Source organism: Macrobrachium nipponense, chromosome 5 (genome assembly GCF_015104395.2).
Source record: "Macrobrachium nipponense isolate FS-2020 chromosome 5, ASM1510439v2, whole genome shotgun sequence".
NCBI lineage: Eukaryota > Metazoa > Arthropoda > Malacostraca > Decapoda > Palaemonidae > Macrobrachium > Macrobrachium nipponense.
In genome coordinates, this window is record NC_061107.1 from 32,237,575 (window position 1) to 32,245,589 (window position 8,015).

At 43.7% G+C, this 8,015-nt stretch overlaps 1 long non-coding RNA gene across 1 annotated transcript; it reads right to left on the minus strand.

Moving 5' to 3' along the window:
• Nucleotides 1-5,428: 5,428 nt before the first annotated feature.
• On the minus strand, nucleotides 5,429-7,059 carry LOC135215082 (uncharacterized). Its single transcript, XR_010314555.1, has 2 exons — nucleotides 5,872-7,059; nucleotides 5,429-5,594 (listed from the first exon to the last, which is right to left on the minus strand). It is a non-coding gene; the product is annotated as an uncharacterized LOC135215082 (long non-coding RNA).
• Between the last annotated feature and the right edge of the window lie 956 nt (nucleotides 7,060-8,015).

Below are 8,015 nucleotides of genomic sequence, written 5' to 3' on the forward strand. Positions count from 1 at the left end.
TTGGTAACATGGAGATGGAATATTTTTCATAAACTTTAAGTGAATGGGCCAATGATCACTGCCATGATCATTCTGGTCTACTACCCACTGGTAATCTAACCTCAAGGACGAAGAGCAGATAGTGAGGTCAATGGCTGAGTCAGTATTATGAAAAACATCATGTCTTGTAGGGGAACCATCATTCATTAAAGTGATGTCATTTAAGTCAAGCAGCTGTTCTATTATTAAACCCCACCGGTCGCAGTTTGGCTCTCCCCAGAGGGTGTGCTTGGCATTAAAATCCCCCATCAAAATGAAGGGTTTAGGAAGCTGGTCTATCAATGTCTGTAGATCGTTTAATTCTAGCTGACGAGGATTACCCTGCGCATCCTGCAATCTACTTTCTAATGATGGATCTAAGTATTAAAGAACAAATAGGTGGGATTTTTTTCCCCCATTTTATAATTGAAAATTTGAACTGCACAAGCCTGCGACACAGTGTTCAATTGAACAACCCTATGATTAACAGACTTGCGGACTATGATGCCTGTGCCTCCCTGAGCACGTACACCTATCAGGGGTGGAGACCTAAGGAATGAATAATTAAAACCCAAGTTGGGAGTGTTCTCTCCCAACTTTGTCTCCTGAAGACACATTGCAGATAGATCATGATCCCTAAACAGAACCCGAACTTGCTCTCTATTTGGTATAAAGCCACGGATGTTCCACTGCATGAGAGCCATTATTTAGAGGAAGGGATCTTAAAATTCCCTACTAATTTAGGAATCTGTGTCCTGGTGAGAGAGATCTTATCAGTTTTACCAGTACTATTTGACCTAGATCTAGGTGTTACAGATCTTTTAGAAAATGAGCTTTCACTTGCCCTTTCAGTTTTACTTTTGTTTTTTCTACGATTGCTGAGTGACCGTGAATGAGGCGAAGAGGGAGAAAGGGCCCTCTTCTGACGAATAAAGAGGGCCTCTATCTCCTCCACCTCATCTCCACGGTGCACTGTAATGTCAAGATCAGGTGAGGGCTCAATGTCAGGCAATGTCCCTGACAGAGAAAAGTCGTCAACAAATTGAGACCTGGCTTGAACCCTTGAAACAACAGGGTCCCCTGGCTTGACCAGAGTCTCTACAACATGAGGAGCCCCGCCAGAGGGGCCATGAGAAGCCCCACTAGGGGGGCCGTGGGGAGCCCCACCAGAGGGGCGTGGGAAACCCCACCAAGGGGGGCACGGGGAGCCCCAACAGGGGGGGCATGGGGAGCCCCACCAGAGAGGGCATGGGAAACCCCATTAGGGGACCCCCGGGGAGCACCACCAGAAGGGGCACCAGAAGTAGCAATATCCGACTGTTGTGCCTTCAAGGCATCTGAATAAGTTTTCTTTCCCAACAGCTTCTTGGCCTGTCCCACACTGATGTGTTCAGCAATAGATTTAAGTAATGCCTCCTGTTCTTTTTTAAATTCACTGCATTTCTTATCTCGGGCTCGATGGTCGCCCTTACAGTTCACACAAATTACCAGTTCAGAACATTCCTCGTGCTCAGGCTTGCCACACGATTCACAGTTTATTTCTGGTGCAAACATTTGAGGAGTGTCCAAAGCCAAAATATTTAAAGCACTGGAGCACTCTCGGTCTATAAGGACGAACTTTCATAATTTCATTGTCAAGAACAATTTCAGATGGCAAAAAAGGACTTACAAATGTTAAAATAATCATAGATGAGCGGGGCACCTTGAAAACCTTCCAAACCACGTCTGGACACATCTCCAAAATTTCCTCTTCGTCCATTTCATGTAAATCTTCATTGAAGATGACACCCTTTGCATAACTAAAATTATAGTGAGGTTTTACCTCTTTTATCATACCTTCGGGATTAAGCTTTAAATTTAGGAGCATTACTGATTGAACATTGGTCTTGGCATGAACTAAAAAACTATTACGCCCAAAGCGAGTTACTTCTGGGCTCCCAACATTGCCGATCTTCTGGCTTACCAACCTTTTCACCTTGAAGAAGTTGCCTCTCTCACCATGTGTTGTAATAATCAACCACTTAGCTGGGTCTGGTGATCTGGAGATTTTACTTATTTTACTTGAATCTTTAGTTTCAGTTGGTGGTCTATATATCTCAAGATGCCTAGGGACCTCTTCCGCCTCTACAAGTCCAACACTCATAGAGTCTGACCTAAACTCTCTGTAGGCTCTGTGAGCTTCCGATTCGTTGTTGAAAAATATCCAAAATTCAAAACAACCATAATTTTTGCCAAGTCTACTCCGTAATTCTTTTAAGTTTCCAAATTTACAAAATTCATTAAATAGGGTATCATAATTCCAGTCTAAAGGGACTGGTTTTACATACAAAATGTTTGTAACAAGGAGCTAATTTGAAAAAGGCTCCAAAGTCACAATAGAGGAATTACCACAATTTTCCTTGTCCTTATCCTTGCCCAAGTCGTCAACAGAAGGTTTTAGTGTCTCCATAAGACGTACAATTGATGATTCGTCCAGGTAGCCCCCCACCCACCATGGAGCCACATTTAGAGGACAGTGTTATCCCATACAGGGCTGCCCTAGGGGTACCACCCAGATATACACCCCACCCTCAGTGCTTAAGGCGTCATGATGTCCGTCGAGATCAGACCCAGCACTAAGAGCAGAGTTTGACATCTAAACTTTCCCCTCGCTCGACCACGTTAGGTACTCGAGTTCTACGGGTGAGGTGGCATGCCAACCATCCTCAACCTCCACCAAATCCAATAAGTAAGTCCAAATCATGTCCAAAACCAATCCAAAAGTCATCAACATAAAATCTGTACCTTATAGGGGGAGGAAGCAGAAGGATGATAAGTTTTAGTAAAAGGAAAAGAGCTGACTCATTTAGTTGGATCAACAGCTGGGCACCAAGGGAGAGGTTTTGGTGATACCTTTCGAAGTGAGGCTGTTTGAGTAGATCTTTCCTCCAGGGCAACGTCCTTGGGAAGTCTACAAGGAATGACATGACCTCTGTGAACCATTCTCCCGCCAGCCACATCGGGGCGATCAGGGTCAACCTTGTCCCTTCTGAAGCCGCAAACTTCCTCATGACTTCCCCCATGATCTTGAATGGTGGGAAGGCATAAAGGTCTAGGCCCGTCCAACTCCAGAGCAATGCATCCACAGCGATTGCTCCAGGATCCAGGACCGGGGAGCAATACAGAGGAAGCCTCTTCGTCTTCGACGTCGCGAATAGGTCGCCCAGAGGACGTCCCCACAACTTCCAAAGCTCCTGACACACGTCTTGATGCAAGATCCATTCTGTCGGCAGGATTTGGTTCTGTCGACTGAGAAGGTCCGCCCTGACGTTCTGCACTCCTGCGATGAATCTCGTCAGGATCTTGATCTTTCTCACACTTGCCCACAGCAGAATCTCCTTTGGCAGGTGAAACAGAGTTCGGGAGTGTGTTCCTCCCTAATTCTTCAAATATGCGAGGGCTGTGGTGTTGTCCGAGTTGACTTGGATAACTTTGTTTGTCAACTTTTCTTCGAAGAACTGCAGCGACAGGAAGATCGCTGCCAGTTCTTTCACATTGATGTGCCAGACTGCCTGTTCCCCTCTCCAGGAGCCTGACACTTCTTACCCTCCTAGTGTTGCTCCCCAGCCCGAAATGGAAGCGTCTGAAAACAACACTAGGTCGGGGCTCAGAAGATTTAGGGATAAGCCCTCTTGCAACTTCTGAGGATCGAGCCACCATCTTAGATGGCTTTTCACCGACTCTGAGATCTTCAAGATCGCATTCAGATCGTCTTTGGCCTTCCATTCCTCCGCAAGGAAAAACTGGAGAGGCCTGAGGTGCAGTCTTCCCAAGGAAACAAACTTTTCCAGCGAGGAAATGGTGCCCAGCAGACTCATCCATTCCCTCACCGAGCAAGTCTCTTTCCCCAGGAAGGCAGAGACTTTCTCTAAGCCTAGCCGCTGACGTTCCTGGGACGGAAACGCCCGAAAAGCCACTGAATCCATCTGAATCCCCAGATACTCGATGGACTGTGTCGGGGTCAGATGTGACTTTTCGAGGTTGACAAGAAGTCCCAGGGACTTCGCTAAGGCTAATGTTAACTGAAGGTCCTTCAAACATTTCTCCTTCGACGACACTCTGACAAGCCAATCGTCGAGGTATAGGGAAACTCTTATCCCTGAAGAGTGTAACCACCTCGACACATTCTTCATGATGACGGTAAAGACCATCGGAGCCGTGCTCAAGATGAAACAAAGGGCTTTGAACTGCCAGACTTTGTTTCCTAAAACGAATCTTAGATATTTCCTTGAAAGAGGATGGATTGGAACGTGAAAGTACGCGTCCTGCAGGTCTAAGGACACCATCCAGTCGCCTGGTCTCAAGGCTCCTAGAACAGACTGAGGCGTCTCCATTTTGAATTTGGTCTTTTCTACAAAAAGATTGAGCCTGCTTACGTCTAGGACTGGACGCCAACCCGACGACTGCTTCGGTACCAGGAAAATCCTGATGTAAAATCCTGGTGACCCCAGGTCCACGACCTGCTCCACCGCTCTTTTTTCGATCATCTGATCTAATAGATCAAAAAGAATCCACTTTTTCTCTCCCTGATATGACGGAGAAAGGTCTCTGGGAGTTGTGGATAGAGGAGGAGAATCCAAAAAGGGGATCTTGTACCCCTGCTCCACGATCTTGAGGGACCAAGGGTCCGTATCTCTCTCTCTTCATGCTCCCGCAAAAAACTTCAGTCTGGCTCCGACTGGTGTCTGAAGGACATGATCTTCATTTCGATGTCTTGGGCTTGAAGGAAGCTCTTCCTCTTGGAAGCCCTCTCCCTCGAGGAGCTGCTCTCGAGGGAGGAGCTCCACGAAAGGGTTTAACCTTCTTAGGGGGTCGTACAAATGAGGACGTAGAAGGAACTACTGGACGTCTCGAGTACTGAGCTAAGAGGGTCTGCACAGCACCCCTGGCATGGGTCAAGCTGTTATGGAAGTTACAGCTACAATTTCATGTAACCACATGAATTTTACAAGATTTTTACAAGTAAAATAACACTATACAATAAATATATAACAGTCATTTTTGTAACTTGAAAGCTTTGTACAAAAATGACTATGTATAAGTGTAGGATGTTTCCATATGATTCATATGAAAGTTACTTGTATTCCCGCCAAAATGTGTTTAAGGCGGGAGAAATTGAGTCTGGGGCAGTCTCGCTTGAGTAAGCGTAGCCTCAACATTGTCACGTGCACTGCTGCTCATCATGTATTGAACTGTGTGAAAATACAGCTATTGCATATTGCTCGTGTTTGAGTATACCCAACCTGCTTACAATAAGACAACCACATTAAAATACAGATTTGATATAATGTCTGTAAAACCTTTAGCTTGTAGTTCCTATAGAGAGAACTTCTAGTACAATTTCTACGTAAAAAGGGCATGGAAAAAGTAGTTGCACATAATTCTTGTTACTTCACAAACATTGGTGTTGTTTGGGTGTCTTTCAGGGTCAGTGGATAGCCATATATTAGTTGGGGGCTTTACCAGAGCCTTTGCCTCCTCTGCCACTTCTGCGGCAGAGCCTTCGCCGCCTCTGCCACTTCCCTGGCAATGAGAAACTGAAAAGGAAAAGAAAAAGAAAAAATAAATGAATAAACAGAAAATGAAGTACTATAAAGCAAATACAAATGCAGTATTTATTAGCAAACACATATAAATAAAAATGCAGTATTTATTAGCTGAGTCTCTTAGCAGTTGTAAGCAGTTCATTATGCTTGTATATGCAGTACTTATATGTATATACAACCAATTCATATTACATGTATTAATTTTAGAAACCAGAATTACAATGAAACTGCTAATGACTAAAAAAAACCTGTATTGTATAACATTTACCTGAGGTCCATTTGCATCCTGGCTGCAGCAGTATCCAAAAAGGATGTGTGAATTATAATTGGAAGCTTCAAGGCAGCCAGGCTGAGAGACTGTCCACATGTCCTAAAAGCAGACACACCAGTGGAATGATGTGGACACTATTAAGAAATGTCAAGTAATGGTACTCTGGTGCGTAGAGAAGGCATCATTTCCTGCCCCGGCCCCACTGGTGGTTGGTTGGAGAGGACATCACTTCCTGCCCAGGCCTGATTGGTGGGTAGAGAGGACATCCCATCCTGCCCAGCCCTGATCGTGAGAGTTCTTGAAGAATCACAGTCATATCTGATCCACTTATGCTTAGATATCTTGAGCTTCTGACCTGAAAAGCAGAAAGTAATTTTTAGACATTGTTAAGTTTCTCTGCATCTGAAAATTTTGTCCTGTTTCTCTTTAAAAGTATTCCACAATTACTATTTCTTATCTTTCATAATTTTGGTCAGAAAGCCTTTTGAATGTTAAAGATCCTTCCATAGAAAAAAAAGAGAAGTGCCTTTTTTCATCTAGAACATTACTGAACAGTGGCCATTGTAAAAAAACCTTCCAAAATACTACAAACATCTTGCACTTTTAAAAAAGGCCCTTTTTTAAATACAGGAAACATTAGAGGCCTTTATGAATATAGAAAATACAACAGGGCTTTTTTTATATGTGAAGATGTGAAAAACAGGCCTTTTTATACATTTGAAAAGGAAAAAAATGCCAATTTTATATATAAAAATGGTGAAAAAAGTAATAGTGGATGTAATATGATATTTCAAATCAGATATCATAACCATTTAAATGTATACATGAAGTAATGTTTACAGTTGATAATCAATTAGTACAAGTAAGCAGGAGTTACTTGCTCCCTTATATCAAATAAAGTTTTGCTTTTTGAAAGGGGGAAGCTCCACCAATGCTCACCACTGACCAACCTAGTAACCAGGTGTTTTTCTAGCTTGTTCTACTTTACAACTTAATATGAAACAAGTATGAACACTAATGAAAGCTGTCTTAACCTTGGGTACTCATTTAGGTTAGCCAAGCCTACAGGATACTTATGAACCTTACTTATTATTCTTTAGTTTTTATTCACTATATTTGTGCTGACATTTATGATGTTTATACAAAAGTACACAATATACCATTATTAGTAATTTTTTTCTGACAATAGAGGGCCTTCCCACCACTCCAGCTCCAGAAGAAATAACTTCTGGAGAGGGACTGAAGCCCGTTGAGAAGCTAGATAAATTGATATCTAACCACTCATACCCTGAGTGACGTACAATGATATATGGGATAACCATTGTATAGGGAACCAAAGAGAAACTTTGTTCAAGTTCTTTTCGAAATGTCATGTGCTCTAGCCTGCACAGACGTGGTGGTGGAATCATCAAGAGCCAAGTATGCCTGTCTGATTGCTTTCCGTATCCAAATATACATAGTATTCTTAGAACCCTCTTTCTTCGCACAGCCTGTGCTAACAGAAAGTCTCAGGCAGCCTGGTCTAAGGTGCCAAGTCCTTTTAAGATAGCAACGCAGGACCCGGACGGGACACAACAAAAGCTCTTGAGCATCACCACCCACAAAGTCATTCAGTGATGGAATGGAAAACGAAGTGAACCTGTCATCGTGCACAGAGGGATTTTGGGTCTTGGCCACGAATTCCGGGACAAATTCGAAAGACACTGACCCCCAATCCCTGGTGTGCTTCACATCATAGCTTAGACCGTGGAGCTCTCCTACCCTCTTGGAAGATGCCAAGGCCAGAGGAAAACTGTCTTGAGCGTCATGTTCCTGTCAGATGAGTGACGCATGGGCTCGTATGAACTCTTGGTGAAGCTCTTGAGAACCAAGGAAACATCCCACATCGGAGGTTTGAGCTCCCAAGGAGAACTAGACTGCTCAAACCCCTTAACTAGCAAGGAAAGTTCACAGGAAGAGGAGGAGATGTCAATACCTCTAAGGTGTAACACCAAACTCAGAGCCGCCCTGTAGCCTCTAATGGCAGAAAAGGACAAACGTTTCTTGTCTCTGAGGAAGGTTAAAAAGTCTGCTATTCACTGAAGAGAGGTTGCGAGTGGAGAAAAACCCCGTTTATGACACCAATCACAGCAGATCGCCCA